We start from the raw sequence: 17750 nt of genomic DNA, 5'->3' as shown, positions 1-17750 counted from the left end.
TCCGGTCACCTCTTCTCGTTGTGCAGCGTTTTCTGTCACACTTTTTCCTTCCCACAGACTTCCCACTGAGGTGCCTTGATACAGCACTCTGGGAACAGCCTATTTGTTCAGAAATTTCTTTCTGTGTCTTACCCTCTTGCTTGAGGGTGTCAATAGTGGCCTTCTGGACAGCAGTCATGTCGGCAGTCTTACCCATGTTTGGGGTTTTGAGTGATGAACCAGGCTGGGAGTTTTAAAGGCCTCAGGAATCTTTTGCAGGTGTTTAGAGTTAACTCGTTGATTCAGATGATTAGGTTCATAGCTCGTTTAGAGACCCTTTTAATGATATGCTAATTTTGTGAGATAGGAATTTTGGGTTTTCATGAGCTGTATGCCAAAATCATCCGTATTAAGACAATAAAAGACCTGAAATATTTCAGTTAGTGTGCAATGAATCTAAAATATATGAATGTTAAATTTTCATCATGACATTATGGAAAATAATTAACTTTATCACAATATCCTAATATTTTGAGAAGGACCTGTACGTTAAAGCAGAAGCCGTAAATCATCTCACGTCGAGAGCGAAAAGTAAAAGGTGCTTCATTAAGGTTGCACCAAACAATTATTGTGTTACAACATTAAAAAGTCACTTCCACCATTAATATATACATAACATTTATTTTTCTATTTTCACTCGTAGGTTTAAACTGTAACCGAGATTATGAGGGAAGTCAGCAGACTTACATCAAAGAAGTAGCTGTACATGGACAGCTAGCCCCAGCCTACTAGCTAACGTTAGCTGTTCTTTTGGGAATAAATGTTCAGCGCAGCAGAATGCGGGCGTAACTGTAACACGGTGGTAAGACGTTGAAGTTGTACCTTTATTTACCGTTTGCCAGTGAACGTTGTGCTGCCTCTTTTGATAATTCAGTCCATGGTTTGAAGCAGTCCGCTACAAAGTTGCCAACAGAGCTTTTCTCAATGCTAGCGTGGTTACTATGCAGCAACTACGAACCCTTGTACCACGTGACACTACGCAAATTTACTTACACCGTTTACGTAGAGCAAGTGCGCAGCTGAGGGGGGCTTTTGCTCGTTTGGCTTCAGTTTGCCTTTTCTTTTTAATTTTTTCGTACGAGGTTTACTTAAAAGTATATTTTAATAACATTAAAAAGAAATATTACTGAATAACTTTAGTCCCCTTAAATCTGTTTAAAGGTATGTTAAGTTTACTGTTAAACTTACTAAGTCATAGATGTAGTTTATTTAATTAAAGGCACTGAAATAAAGCAGGAGGTAATATTTCTTTTGCCTATATAAATAAGCTGACTTTACATTTACTCTGTTTTAATGCAGTCAGTCAGTCAGTCATTTTCTACCACTTATTCCATAGTGGGTCGTGGGGGAGCTGGTGCCTATCTCCAGCAGTCTACGGGCGAGAGGCAGGGTACACCCTGGACAAGTCGCCAGTCCATCAAAGGGCAACACACGAGCAACCATGCACACACTCATTCATACACCTAAGGGCAATTTAGAGTGACCAATTAATCTAACAGACATGTCTTTGGACTGTGGGAGGAAGCCAGAGTACCCGGTGGGAACCCACGCATGCACGGGGAGAACATGCAAACTCCATGCAGAAAGACCCCTGGTTGGGAATTGAACCCAGGACCTTCTTGCTGCAAGGCAACAGTGCTACCAACTGCACCACCGTGCAGCCCCACTGTTTCAATGCATCAAACTTATTTGATGTGGTTTCAGATAGTAATGCCTAAACCCTAACCCGTGTCGTGGTTAAACAGGCTATTAAACAGGGATTAACCTTAATCTTTGGTTTACTTTACGCTTTACCCAAATTTCTTTATTATGTGAGTAAAGCAACTGCAGTTACTGTGACACTTTCTAAAAGTTTTAAAAATAAATACAGCAACTGACTGCTGTTATTTCCAAAGTGTGGTTGTAATTTCCATCAGATAAATGGACCCACAGTGACAAGGTGGCTAATTAAAGTCTTTTGCAAAAATTATCATACCCATTTGAAATTTATTTTGTGTACTGGAGCAACAAAGCAAAATTATTGTGAAACGGACAGGACATTTTTCATAAGTCAAAATCTGAAAAGTGTGGTCATACATTTCCATTACGCACCTTGCCACAATATTGTAACCTCAAGTGGTTATATTCAATAATGACACTCAAAATTGAGCAGTAGAACAAACTTTAATGGAACACAACACAAGTCCATACAACAGCCTTCCATCTCACTCACGGTGCACCCAAGCTACAGATCCTACCCAGACGGTTAGCTGCCTCAGCAACCAAGTATCCATGCTAACAACTACAGGTCCTTCTCAAAATATTAGCATATTGTGATAAAGTTAATTATTTTCCATATTGTCATGATGAAAATTTAACATTCATATATTTTAGATTCATTGCACACTAACTGAAATATTTCAGGTATTTTATTGTCTTAATACGGATGATTTTGGCATACAGCTCATGAAAACCCCAAATTCCTATCTCACAAAATTAGCATATCATTAAAAGGGTCTCTAAACGAGCTATGAACCTAATCATCTGAATCAACGAGTTAACTCTAAACACCTGCAAAAGATTCCTGAGGCCTTTAAAACTCCCAGCCTGGTTCATCACTCAAAACCCCAATCATGGGTAAGACTGCCGACCTGACTGCTGTCCAGAAGGCCACTATTGACACCCTCAAGCAAGAGGGTAAGACACAGAAAGAAATTTCTGAACGAATAGGCTGTTCCCAGAGTGCTGTATCAAGGCACCTCAGTGGGAAGTCTGTGGGAAGGAAAAGGTGTGGCAGAAAACACTGCACAACGAGAAGAGGTGACCAGACCCTGAGGAAGATTGTGGAGAAGGGCCGATTCCAGACCTTGGGGGACCTGCGGAAGCAGTGGACTGAGTCTGGAGTAGAAACATCCAGAACCACCGTGCACAGGCGTGTGCAGGAAATGGGCTACAGGTGCCGCATTCCCCAGGTCAAGCCACTTTTGAACCAGAAACAGCGGCAGAAGCGCCTGACCTGGGCTACAGAGAAGCAGCACTGGACTGTTGCTCAGTGGTTCAAAGTACTTTTTTTGGATGAAAGCAAATTCTGCATGTCATTCGGAAATCAAGGTGCCAGAGTCTGGAGGAAGACTGGGGAGAAGGAAATGCCAAAATGCCAGAAGTACAGTGTCAAGTACCCACAGTCAGTGATGGTCTGGGGTGCCGTGTCAGCTGCTGGTGTTGGTCCACTGTGTTTTATCAAGGGCAGGGTCAATGCAGCTAGCTATCAGGAGATTTTGGAGCACTTCATGCTTCCATCTGCTGAAAAGCTTTATGGAGATGAAGATTTCATTTTTCAGCACGACCTGGCACCTGCTCACAGTGTCAAAACCACTGGTAAATGGTTTACTGACCATGGTATTACTGTGCTCAATTGGCCTGCCAACTCTCCAGACCTGAACCCCATAGAGAATCTGGGGGATATTGTGAAGAGAACGTTGAGAGACTCAAGACCCAACACTCTGGATGAGCTAAAGGCCGCTATCGAAGCATCCTGGGCCTCCATAAGACCTCAGCAGTGCCACAGGCTGATTGCCTCCATGCCACGCCGCATTGAAGCAGTCATTTCTGCCAAAGGATTCCCGACCAAGTATTGAGTGCATAACTGTACATGATTATTTGAAGGTTGACGTTTTTTGTATTAAAATCACTTTTCTTTTATTGGTCGGATGAAATATGCTAATTTTGTGAGATAGGAATTTTGGGTTTTCATGAGCTGTATGCCACAATCATCCGTATTAAGACAATAAAAGACCTGAAATATTTCAGTTAGTGTGCAATGAATCTAAAATACATGAATGTAAAATTTTCATCATGACATTATGGAAAATAATGAACTTTATCACAATATGCTAATATTTTGAGAAGGACCTGTATATTTGAACCAGAACTAAAAGAACACCCTAGCCCATTACAGGCCCACTATAAACGGCCAGCTCGCAGGAACTCAACCTGAACAGTCTGTGGCGTCAAAGAAACTGCTGGTGGAGAACCCATCTGAGTGCCCCCATCTGAAGGCCTGCCTGGTTGGTATGGAGCAAGGCGGTCCCGGTGGAGAACCACCATGCGGCCCCTCTTCCGCAGTTTCACCCGGTACACCACATCAGAGACCCTCTGCACCACCACACATGGTCCAGTCCACTGGCTGATGAGCTTTGGAGACAGTCCTTTTTTCCATTCAAGGCAGAAGACCCACACTTTGTCCCCAGACACAAAATTGTGTCCTTGGCAGCGGGAGTCGTAGGCCCGTTTCTGCTTCACTCCGGCTGCAGCTAGAGCCTCCCGAGAAAGTTCATGAGCAACCCGGAGACGCTCCTTTAGCTCACAGAAATAACTAAATCCTGGTCCGACCACCAAGGAGACCAAGGAGACCGTGTCCCCAGTGTCTATTAAGCCACAAAGGGGAACACTATCGAGCATAATGTTCATGTATAGTCCATGTGGTTCACCCAACTGGCCCAACCGCAATGCATTTCTTGTAACAGGAGTGTCTTCTGGTGGTGGTAGGCCCCTTCAGTACCACCCCCAATCAGTTTAAAGGGGGCGGCAAGTCTTGTTTACGTGGGGCTGGCGCTAGGCAGTCACGAGCCACATGACCCAGTTCTCCACACCAGTAACACTCCGCCCTTCTTTGTCGCCTCCGTCCCTGGAATGATTCTTGCAGTTGGGCAGCCGCTGCATTGCTCAGGCTGTCCTCCTCCTCATCACTCCCTGTATTAGCCTGGGCTGCATACAACCTCGCACCGGTGTTAGTCTTGGTGAATAGCATTGGTTCCACTCGTTCTGCCTCTGCCAGGACCACCAACCAGTTGCCACAAGAGTGGACACAGATATGTTCACAGAGTCTGGCTGGTCGTAGGCCCCTGATGAAGGCCTGGAGGGCCAGTTTTTCCTGCACCACTGTCTCTACATCAGGGTAACCTTGTCGAGTCCATAGCAGGATGTCTGCTGCCTAAGACCCCAGGGTCTCACCATCCAGGCACAGGCGACTAATCAGCTGCTCCATGCAAGCTCGGAATAGATCCTCCTTCCAAACGCCTCTGAAGAGCCTCTTGGACCAATGGCCAATTGTGGCGTTCTCCTGGTCGTAGGTCAGACGGTACCTGGAGAGCACCCCCCTCCAAGCTCAGGGCAACTTGTAATGCCATCTCTTCCGGGGACCAGCCAGTCAGTTTGGCCGCCATCTCAACCTGGATGAGGTAGCCATCCAGCGCTGTCTCCCCATTATAACGAGGGAGTTTGGGCAGAGCCGGAAGATGACACTGTCGGGGGATTTCCACCGTCGTAATCCTCTTTCCAGGCTGTTGTTGCATCATAGTAGGCTGAGAAGCTGGAATGCAGTCACCTACCAGCCTTGAGAAAGGCTGCCCACGGACAGTGCTTGCTCCATCGGGCCGACTGCTGCAGGTTTGTGTCACTTCCATGCTCCGTTCTTCAGCCTGCATTAACAAAGGCAGTTTGCTCATCTTCTTCAGTCCACTGCAGCCAGGCTGTTTAGCTATGAGAGCGTTTTCTTCTTCCAGTTCAGCCAGAAGCAGTTAAATGTCTTTCAAAGATGTAATTTCTATCAGATACCACTTCTGACACCCATGTAACCTCAAGTGGGTATATTCAATAATGACACTCAAAAGTGAGCAGTAGAACAAACTTTAATGGAACACAACACAGGTCCATACAACAGCCTTCCATCTCACTCACGGTGCACCCAAGCTACAGATCCTACCGTTAAGCACCATGGGAAATACCCCGGAAGATCACTCCAGCAACCGCTACAATATTTATTCAAACTACCTTTTACTACAATTTTATCTTGAAGTGTTTTGGATATCTAGATATTGGTATTTTTACCCATTCTTTGAAAAATAACCCAAGCTCCCTCAGACTAAACAAAGAGTGTTTGTGAACAATACTTTTCAAGTCTTGCCACAAATTTTTCAAATGAATTTAGGTCTGAAATTTGACTAGGACATTCTAACACATGGACATATTTTTATATAAACCATTCATTGTACTTTTGACAGTATGTTTAGTGCCATTGATCTGTAGGAAGGTGAACCTCTGCCCTAGTCTCCATTCCTTTGAAGCCACTAATGGGTTTTCTGTCTGTACAGACCTGTATTTAGCTCCAACCATCTTTCCATCAACTCTGACCAGCTTCCTCATCCCTGCTGAAAAAGACCTCCCCATAGCATACAGGTCATTCTCAAAATATTAGCATATTGTGATAAAGTTTATTATTTTCCATAATGTCATGATGAAAATTTAACATTCATATATTTTAGATTCATTGCACACTAACTGAAATATTTCAGGTCTTTTATTGTCTTAATACGGATGATTTTGGCATACATCTCATGAAAACCCAAAATTCCTATCTCACAAAATTAGCATATCATTAAAAGGGTCTCTAAACGAGCTATGAACCTAATCATCTGAATCAACGAGTTAACTCTAAACACCTGCAAAAGATTCCTGAGGCCTTTAAAACTCCCAGCCTGGTTCATCACTCAAAACCCCAATCATGGGTAAGACTGCCGACCTGACTGCTGTCCAGAAGGCCACTATTGACACCCTCAAGCAAGAGGGTAAGACACAGAAAGAAATTTCTGAACGAATAGGCTGTTCCCAGAGTGCTGTATCAAGGCACCTCAGTGGGAAGTCTGTGGGAAGGAAAAAGTGTGGCAGAAAACGCTGCACAACGAGAAGAGGTGACCTGACCCTGAGGAAGATTGTGGAGAAGGGCCGATTCCAGACCTTGGGCGACCTGCGGAAGCAGTGGACTGAGTCTGGAGTAAAAACATCCAGAGCCACCGTGCACAGGCGTGTGCAGGAAATGGGCTACAGGTGCCGCATTCCCCAGGTCAAGCCACTTTTGAACCAGAAACAGCGGCAGAAGCGCCTGACCTGGGCTACAGAGAAGCAGCAATGGACATGATTATTTGAAGGTTGACGTTTTTTGTATTAAAAACACTTTTCTTTTATTGGTCGGATGAAATATGCTAATTTTGTGAGATAGGAATTTTTGGCTATTGTGTCAGCCAGCTCATATTTCTATCTGACTTCAAAACAGGAGTCCCAAATATGTCAAGTTCACACAAGGTTACTTGCTTCCAAAATGAGATGAAAAATTTATTGCTATATTTCTAAAACGCCTTTATGTACAGGCTTTGCCCAAGTATAACCATGTTACCTCACTGCTGAGCCATTGGGACGAATGAGCGATTATTACCTTTTTCTATAGATGAGATAAGTAGAAAACGAGGCCTACTTAAAGCTAAACTTAGGAACTTTATTGTAGTGATCACTATTAGCTGCTCAGTGGAGCCTGAACTAATTCTATTTATTTAATTATTTAACATTTGAGATGAAAAATAAAAAAGCACAGGTGTAGTCATCATCTTCTGCTTATCAGGAAGCTCCTCACACTCTCTCCAAGGGAGTTCCCGGCATGAGGAAGCTCATTTCAGCCGCTTGTATCAGGGATCTTGTTCTTTTGATCATTACCCAAAGTTCATGAGGGTAGTAACATAGACCGACCAGTAAATTGAGAGTGTTGCCTTATCGGCTCAGTTCTCTGTTCACCTCTTCACCTCCATGGACCAGTACAGCATCTGCATCACTGTGGCAAGCCATTAAAGAACTTAACTTAAATGGAAATACCATTATTCACACACATAGGGCAGCTTAACACTGCTATCTACCACTGTTTGTCCGTTAGGCAGTGTGAGTAATTATGCATAAAACAATGCATGTTTTCTTAGTCTTATTTTCCTTTTCAGGATGTGAAAGAAGTTTTAATTTTATTTGGCAAACTTTGATATAAAAACGAAAACACTTTTAGGGCACATCTTTGGTTTTAACCTCTTCAAAAGCCAGCTCTGCCATGTTCACTCACTGGTAAAAACTCACTGGATGATCTGCACCAGTCAGCTGGCTTTATGACGCAGGGTCTGAGTTCATATGCATGTAAAATGAGGAAGTGAGAGTTGCTCATAAGGGATCAGTGAGGACACAAGCAAAGGGTAGACATTAATACAAAGTGTGAACTGAGCCACAGAGCTCCATCAGCCCATGATGATCGGAGCTGGTCTAAGCAATTATACAACTTTGAGTAATAAATCTATTTGCTTTTTCCACCAAGTATTTTTTATGTCTACATTTCTTTTCATACGACAGAGAGAATTAGGCAAATTTTTTGAAATGCATTATTTATGATCCATAGTATCAGTTATTCATGATAATTGGTTTATTTTGTCAGGATTTCCTGGATATGTACCTCTTTTGACAAAGAAAAAGAAATGCTCACATTGGTCCAATTTTAAAGTCTCCCTACCTGTGCCTGTATGTTTAAGAAATTATTTTTAAGTGACTTTAGCAGATCTATGTTTATTGTATAAGCCATACACAGTGCATAGGTTTTCTGACAAATATTTTTTATAATACCCAAGTGAGAACAAAAACCCACATATGGCTATCACCCTCCAGCAGACCAGAGGGCAGTAGAGACTATTAGTGTTCTGTTTGGTTTGGGTTTTCCTAATTTAACCTGTCTTAAATTAAGATAGTTTAATTGCACCTTAAGTTGACCTTTATCTTTTGCTGTACCCATTTATTTTTTTCTGTTCTATTGTATTGCATAAATAACTTTTATACCCAGTGAATAAAATAAGAGGGGATTTTCATTTTATCTGTATTTTATTTAGTAGCTCTCTTATTATTATTATTTTTTATTTATTTATTTACTTATCTGAATATTTAGAATCAAAAATGATAAATGATAAAAACTTGATTTTATGACCGCCCTAATCTGGGTTAGGGTTAGCCTAACCCAGTTAACCCTAACTCTAAATTTAAGATCAGCATCCACTTTAACTCCTAGGTTCGTAATGGGTGAGTTTTTATACTGGGCCAAATAACCTAACTCAATAGGAGTCTATTAAAGACATTTAGCAGCAAATTAACATTTCAATCTTCCTTTTTAGGCGGGATATAAATCTGACTATCATTAGCATAACAGTGGAATAGCACACCATGCTTCCTCAATATGGAGACAAGAGGAAGCAGATATAGGACTAAATGAAGGGGTCTCAAAACTGAACCCTGTGGCACCCCACATGATAGAGGAGGAGATCATGATACAGGCAAAGGTTGAATAACAGTATGTTTTAAATTTACAGGAGCCACACCTATGGCAAACTTAGTTTCAGTTCTCAAAAGCTGCACATTTCCACACTGACCAACAACAGATGACACATACTGTCAAACAACAAAGTAATCAATAATCACATTCTCCACTAACCTTGGGGAGTATAGTTCCTTCTTTAAGTTCCACTGCTTGCGTATGCCTTCACTCACTTCCCTTTCATGCTTTCCACAATCAGCCTACAGACTACCATTTTCCTTTGACATGATCTTACACTCTGCTATATGTTTCTGATGGAACCCTATGTATAGCACATCACGTGGCATCTTTCTGCACTCTCTGTAAACTATTGATTAACAGAAAATGATTTGCACTTGACTTTTTTTGTGTGAAATCATGCAATATTTTGCTCAGTGGTTGTTAATAACAAAACTCATGCTTTTCAGGTTGCAATGATGTTTGATATTTGTTAAATCAGTTGCCTCATGTTGACAGAGCTATGTGCTATTACCTATGTGTCAGCACACAAACAATACTATCTAGAGGGGCAAAATAACCGTGATACATAAAAAAAAAGTTGGTTTGACTCAAAATGTTTAACAGCCAACACACATATGGGATATATTCTGGACTTGATCATCAGCACAGGTCTATACATTTACAAGGTCTACAGTGCCTTGCGAAAGTACTCGGCCCCCTTGAACTGGTCAACCTCTTGCCACATTTCAGGCTTCAAACATAAAGATATAAAATTCTATTTTTTTGTGAAGAATCAACAACAAGTGGGACACAATCGTGAAGTGGAATGAAATGTGTTGGATGTGTCAAACGTTTTTAACAAATAAAAAACTGAAAAGTGGGGCCTGTAATATTATTCGGCCCCTTTACTTTCAGTGCAGCAAACTCACTCCAGAAGTTCAGTGAGGATCTCTGAATGATCCAATGTTGTCCCAAATGACCGATGATGATAAATAAAATCCACCTGTGTGTAATCAAGTCTCCGTATAAATGCACCTGCTCTGTGATAGTCTCAGGGTTCTGTTCAAAGCGCAGAGAGCATCACGAAGACCAAGGAACACACCAGGCAGGTCCGAGATACTGTTGTGGAGAAGTTTAAAGCCGGATTTGGATACAAAAAGATTTCCCAAGCTTTAAACATCCCAAGGAGCACTGTGCAAGCAATCATATTGAAATGGAAGGAGTATCAGACCACTACAAATCTACCAAGACCCGGCCGTCCCTCTAAACTTTCATCTCGAACAAGGAGAAGACTGATCAGAGATGCAGCCAAGAGGCCCATGATCACTCTGGATGAACTGCAGAGATCTACAGCTGAGGTGGGAGAGTCTGTCCATAGGACAACAATCAGTCGTACACTGCACAAATCTGGCCTTTATGGAAGAGTGGCAAGAAGAAAGCCATTTCTCAAAGATATCCATAAAAAGTCTAATTTAAAGTTTGCCACAAGCCACCTGGGAGACACACCAAACATGTGGAAGAAGGTGCTCTGGTCAGATGAAACCAAAATCAAACTGTTTGACCACAATGCAAAACGATATGTTTGGCGTAAAAGCAACACAGCTCATCACCCTGAACACACCATCCCCATTGTCAAACATGGTGGTGGCAGCATCATGGTTTGGGCCTGCTTTTCATCAGCAGGGACAGGGAAGATGGTCAAAATTGATGGGAAGATGGATGGGGCCAAATACAGGACCATTCTGGAAGAAAACCTATTGGAGTCTGCAACAGACCTGAGACTGGGACGGAGATTTATCTTCCAACAAGACAATGATCCAAAATATAAAGCCAAATCTACAATGGAATGGTTCACAAATAAACGTATCCAGGTGTTGGAATGGCCAAGTCAAAGTCCAGACCTGAATCCAATCGAGAATCTGTGGAAAGAGCTGAAGACTGCTGTTCACGAACGCTCTCCATCCAACCTCACTGAGCTCAAGCTGTTTTGCAAGGAACAATGGGCAAGAATTTCAGTCTCTCGATGTGCAAAACTGATAGAGACAAACCCCAAGCAACTTGCAGCTGTAATTGCAGCAAAGGATGGCGCTACAAAATTATTAACACAAGGGGGCCGAATAATATTGCACGCCCCACTTTTCAGTTTTTTATTTGTTAAAAACGTTTGACACACCCAATAAATTTCATTCCACTTCACGATTGCGTCCCACTTGTTGTTGATTCTTCACACAAAATTTGAATTTTATATCTTTATGTTTGAAGCCTGAAATGTGGCAAGAGGTTGAAAAGTTCAAGGGGGCCGAATACTTTCCTCCTGCTATTTTATCCACATATTTCTTTAAGAAAGTTATGCCTGTCACAGTGTCTGATTTAATTCACATGGATCAAGTGTACCACACTATTCTTATCTTGCGTTTGGAGCACTAGGTTGGTATTAATGGTGCAGCACTAGATTGGCTTTATTCCTATTTGAGTGATTCAATACTAACTACCACGTTAGTATTGAAAAATTTCTACCTGCCTCACTAAAACTAAGAAAGTAGATCACATCACCCCAGTTCTAGTGTCCTTGTACTGGTTCCCCGTATCTCATAGAACAGACTTAAAAATACGGCACTTCAGTTCGTTTATAAATAATTGAATGTATTACAACCAAAATACATCAAAGATTTGTTGCTGAGGTAACAACTTACAGACGACTCAGGTCTGTAAGTTTAAGTCTACTCTGCATCCCCAGAATCAGAACCAAACATGGAGAAGCAGTTTTCAGTTCTTATGCTCTACTAATCTATAACAAATTTCCAAACTGCAAAAATGCTGCATCCTTGAGTTCTTTTAAATCAAGGTTAAAAACCCATTTGTTCAGAGTTGCCATTGACTGTTCTATTTAAACGATTAACTGAATCATCATCAGTCTCAGTGTGTGGTCCAACCTTTCTTTACTTTCCTTTATTATGCCACTGCTACGTAAATGTTTTATGATTTCATTTCTTATGTTTTCCTTATATAAAGAACTTTGAAAAATCTTTGCAAAAAATGTGCTATACAAATAAACTTGCCTTGCCTTGTAGAAACGTGATTACTCCAAAATAGTAATCTTTACTGCTGTTGAATACAGCTTTGACTGTTTTCTTTTACCTCACTTACCTTCCTGGCCACTGTGCAATATGGCAAGATAAAGTTTGGTCCCCCTAGCTCCAGTCTTATTGTTTAACAGAAATGAATGACGTGCTCCTGTCTTTCTCATTTTGAAGAGTGACTAAGGGAAATGTCTCTGTCATATTTATACCTCAGGAAAACAAGAAGTCTTGGATGACAAATTCAGAAGTTCCTAGACCCCACGATCATCTTGAAGCAAAGCAGAAATTTAAAGATGCTGTTACATTTATTTTAATAATGGGAATAATTTTGTTAGAGATTAATATTTCTTTAAGATTATTTTCCTCTTTGTTGAAAAAACATACTTAGGTTTCTCATTCGGGGGCTATGCAGCTGTAACGGAAGATTAATTTATTTTAAGGCTTTTAACCAACTTTACCAGGGTTGACAATAAGTCTGCAGGCTGTTAAACAGTCACTAACAGGCATACCAAAAGCAGTGAATTGGCTCCGAAGGGAAAAACCTTTGAACCCCATTTGTGAAATGGACTGACTTATTGTTCAGGGTTATGGGCAGGAGACACACTGGACATGATCAAAATTAATCACAAGCCCAAAAATAACCTTAAATTGACAATAACCTTCAAACAAACATTGTGAAATGGTAAACTCTTTCATTATAACATAAATAACGAAACGCAAGTATATTTTCCCTTTCCTCATTATGAACAGGTATGGAAAGTGAAAGAAAACCATTTACCAGGACCAGGAGAAACAAAGGGTTATTTTTTAGGTTGCCAAGAGGCAACCCACTAACTATTTCCTGTTAGACTTGTTTTAAATCTGCTGAACAAAACAAAAACTAGTTACACTTCAGGGCCTCTGCTTTCTTCTTAATAATATATTATTCTTAATCCTCACTGTGTACTTTATAATTATGCCTTTAAAAAAATGAAAAACCGCAGGTTTTATGGCTCTTATCAGATCGGAACTCTAATCCCATATTATGACGTAACTCTCTTTTGCATTTTCATATATTTCAAGGTTAAAAAAAACACCTCAAAAACCTTTTGTTCAAGCCGACATTAAAGTCATATATGGCCCTCACATCCACCTAGAAACTTGAGGAAACAGAACTTTCACAGAGGTGCACTTACTCACCTTTGGTGTTTGAAAGAATGGACTGGATAAACATACTTTGTTTCAGAACACTGCCAATACTATTCACAAATGCAAATATTGCATGCAGTGTGAATTGATCTATGAAAGATTTAGATAAGGGAACTTGCAGCTTCCACCTTGCATCCCCAACCAGTGCCTCTTTTAAAGCCAACGCCTCCTGGTACAAAACCCTAGCTTTAACTTTAGGGGCATTACAACAACAATAGCTGTTTTTAGTAATATTAAACAGTAACAAAAAGCCCCACCTTCATTGTGAGAAACCATTTCCTAATATGAGTACAGTAAATGTAATATCAGACATTTCCACCCACATACAGTACTGCCTACAGTTCACATGAAAACCTTACAGGATATGTTTTATGAAATGTATTTTAATCCTCCCTAGAAATGTGCAAATAAAGTTCCCCATTATCTTTGACCCTGATTTTTAACTGTGTCGCTTTTAATAATTAACATTCAACAGTAACTGTGTTTTATATCGTAGTAAAATTTCCCCTGTCTATTATGTTGAGTGCTATGGTTCATAACTATCTTGAGCCCCGTCAACATTTTGCTTAATCTGACTTCTTCCTCTTCTGTGACATCAGCAATAACCCAGGTGAAATGAAACGATTAGGCTGATCACTGCTTGTATTTGAAGCATTGTGTGGATCTAGGCAGCCCGCGAGAGGATCTTGAACTGTTTATATGCAATTCCCTACCTGCATCTTATTGTTTTGAAATCACATATATGCTGGTGATGTGAAATGCCTAATTCATTCATACTAATTGCATAATCTGAAGAAATGAAATGGGAGTCAGATGTTTTTACTGTGTCAGGCTGAACTCATTTTTGGAGGTGTCAGGAACATGAATGCTTTCCATCAGGGAGTGCTGGTATTTCTGTGTTTTCATTCATGGAAAATCCCTGGAATTCTTTGTTCCTTCTTTCTGGTGCTATAAGAAAAAAATGGCCAAGTGACTTGTTATGGGAAATCTGTCAGCAGCAGCTTGGTAAGAGAGTTATTACCCATTCCAAGGCATTCCCCCTTTGCTTCGACACTCTTAGGTCAGCCTCAGTCCAACAGGAAACTCGGAGTAACAAAGATAACCCTAACATGGGCCAATAAGGTTCCTTCTGAGCTAAATCTGGGTCAACTAAACTTATTTTGTTTGTTAGTATAGGGAATTATGTTAAACATAAATACCACCTTAAAAAGGATTATGGAGATTTTGCTCATATATTTTTTTCAATGTCAGAAAAATCATAAAAAACACAATCAGAATATTATTAAAAACCAGACAATAAAAACTCTTTGTTTGCATTTGTTCTACAGCTGTACAAAAGAGAGAAATACAGAAGTGAGAGGGTGTTCTTTAAGTTGTAAAGAAATCAGCAAAGAACAAAACATAAATGTGGAACCTTGTGGTTAATGACAGGTAAATGATGACAAAGCAGCTGTGGGAGGATAGTATATTTCTGAATAGGAATAGACCTCCACCTCTGAGATAAATGTCAAAGACGTCAAGACCTGTATGACGATAAAAGGCAAAAGTTAAGGGAATCCATGGCACATTTACACACTGTTACACACACACACACACACACACACACACACACACACACACACACACACACACACACACACACACACACACACACACACACAGTCTGAATCACACACTCCCAGTGTATTTACCATCATTTGGAAGAATCCCCTTTACTTTTCAGAAACATAATGCAAATGAAAGTCCTAAGTTTACTGTTTATAAAACATTCACTGATAAGGGTTCAGATGCAGTGCTTTGGATATCTTTTTTACCCAGTGACCTTTTTACTTTTTTCATGTTACAACCACAAACTTCGATGTATTTTTTTATGATTTATCGGAATATTAATGAAGCAGAGAGCAGTGACAGTTCTAGACCAGATTTACTAGGGGGACAGGGTGGGGCCAGTGTTTTTTTATGGGGGCAAAGAACAAAAGAAAGAAACAAAAAAAAAAAAACATTTCACCCTTTTATATATAAATTAAGCCACAGAGCCTAAAAGCCACTAGTGGCTCTGGAGTTGTAGATTGCAGACCCCTGAACAGGCAGATGAAAACTGTGATCCTATATCAATACAACTTAAGCTAAAAGTGCAACACCTTAATTTTTAAGTCATTGTTAAAGTAAAACTGTAAAGGTAAAAAATGAAATTGGTCCAAGGGACTAATCAGTTACGGTTTCTGTGACAGTGCATATCATTACATCATAAAAATTGATTTAGGGTTATGTCTTCAGTACAGGGGTCATAACAGGGGCCAGGACCGGTTCTACAGGGGCACTGGCCCCTCTTGGCCCCCGTCTTGAACTGCCCATTAGCAGAAGAAGAGAAATACATGATAATTTTTTTAACAAATTAAATCTAATAAAAGTGAGCATTGGAGTCAATACTTGTATAATAATCACAGCTGTAAGGATGTATGTCTCTACCAGCTTTAAGCATCAAAAAACAAAATTTTGACCATGTTCCTTAACAAAATAGCTTAAACTAAAACTTAATTTGTGTTTAGCATCTGAAAACAAATCTATTTTTAACTTTTAATTTAAAAGATTATCACTTTGGTTTAGCCCTGAACTTTGACTGAGCCATCCAAACAAACAAATGTTTGTTCGTCGTCTTCCGCTTATCCAGGACCGGGTCGCGGGGGCAGCAGACTCAGCAGAGACGCCCAGACGTCCCTCTCTCCAGACACCTCCTCCAGCTCCTCCAGGGGGAGCCCAAGGCGTTCCCAGGCCAGCCGAGAGACATAGTCCCTCCAGCGTGTCCTGGGCCGTCCCCTGGGCCTCCTCCCGGTGGGACGTGCCTGGAACACCTCCCGAGGAAGGCGTCCAGGAGGCATCCGGTATAGATGCCCGAGCCACCTCAACTGGCTCCTCTCAATGTGGAGGAGCAGCGGCTCTACTCCGAGCTCCTCCCGGATGGCCGAGCTCCTCACCCTATCTCTAAGGGAGTGCCCGGCCACCCTACGGAGGAAGCTCATTTCAGCCGCTTGTATCCGTGATCTCGTTCTTTCGGTCATGACCCAAAGTTCATGGCCATAGGTGAGGGTAGGAACGTAGACTGACCAGTAAATTGAGAGCTTTGCTTTTCGGCTCAGCTCTCTCTTCACCACAATGGACCGGCACAGCGCCCCCATTACTGTGGCAGCTGCACCGATCCGTCTGTCGATCTCCCGCTCCATTCTTCCCTCACTCGTGAACAAGACCCCGAGATACTTAAACTCCTCCACTTGAGGCAGGAACTCCCCTCCAACCTGAAGAGGACAAGCCACCCTTTTCGGTCGAGTACCATGACCTCGGACTTGGAGGAGCTGATCCTCATCCCAGCCGCTTCACACTCGGCTGCGAACCGCCACAGCGCGTGCTGTAGGTCTTGGCTAGAGGGGGCCAGCAGGACCACGTCATCCGCAAAAAGAAGAGACGAAATCCACTGGTCCCCAAACCAGACCCCCTCCGGCCCTTGGCTGCGTCTAGAAATCCTGTCCATAAAAGTTATGAACAGGACCGGCGACAAAGGGCAGCCCTGCCGGAGTCCAACATGCACTGGGAACAGGTCCGACTTAGTGCCGGCAATGCGGACCAAACTCCTGCTCCGCTCGTACAGGGACCGGATGGCCCCTAATAAAGGGCCCCCGATTCCATACTCCTGGAGCACCCCCCACAGGGCATCACGAGGGACACAGTCGAATGCCTTCTCCAGGTCCACAAAACACATGTGAACCGGTTGGGCAAACTCCCATGAACCCTCGAGCACCCTGTAGAGGATATAGAGCTGGTCCAGTGTTCCACGGCTGGGACGAAAACCACACTGTTCCTCCTGAAGCCGAGGTTCGACTATCGGTCGGACTCTCCTCTCCAATACCCTGGCGTAGGCCTTACCAGGGAGGCTGAGGAGTGTGATCCCCTTGTAGTTGGAACACACCCTCCGGTCCCCCTTCTTATAAAGGGGGACCACCACCCCAGTCTGCCAGTCCAGAGGCACTGTCCCCGACCGCCACGCAATGTTGAAGAGGCGTGTCAACCATGACAGCCCTACAACATCCAGACACTTGAGGTACTCAGGGCGGATCTCATCCACCCCCGAAGCCTTGCCACCGCGGAGCTTTTTAACCACCTCGGTGACTTCAGCCTGGGTGATGAAAGAATCCAACCCCGAGTCCCCAGTCTCTGTTTCCACCACGGAATGCGTGATGGCAGGATTGAGGAGATCCTCGAAATACTCCTTCCACCGCCCGATAATGTCCTCAGTCGAGGTCAGCAGT

At 42.2% G+C, this 17750-nt stretch overlaps 1 protein-coding gene across 4 annotated transcripts in view; it reads right to left on the bottom strand.

Moving 5' to 3' along the window:
- The window catches only part of LOC124883869 (cytoplasmic dynein 2 heavy chain 1), a 166881-nt gene extending 165894 nt beyond the window's left edge, over nt 1-987 (bottom strand). For 3 of the 4 annotated variants that reach the window (XM_047391299.1, XM_047391302.1, XM_047391301.1), the window contains exon 1: nt 862-979. The gene's annotated coding sequence lies outside the window, so the exon portion shown is untranslated. Of the gene's footprint in view, nt 1-861 lie in introns of all 4 variants that reach the window. The other variant, XM_047391300.1, reaches the window with a different exon arrangement.
- Nucleotides 988-17750: the final 16763 nt, after the last annotated feature.

The sequence above is a fragment of the Girardinichthys multiradiatus genome, chromosome 18 (genome assembly GCF_021462225.1).
Source record: "Girardinichthys multiradiatus isolate DD_20200921_A chromosome 18, DD_fGirMul_XY1, whole genome shotgun sequence".
Lineage (NCBI taxonomy): Eukaryota > Metazoa > Chordata > Actinopteri > Cyprinodontiformes > Goodeidae > Girardinichthys > Girardinichthys multiradiatus.
This window is presented reverse-complemented; position numbering and strand designations above follow the sequence as displayed.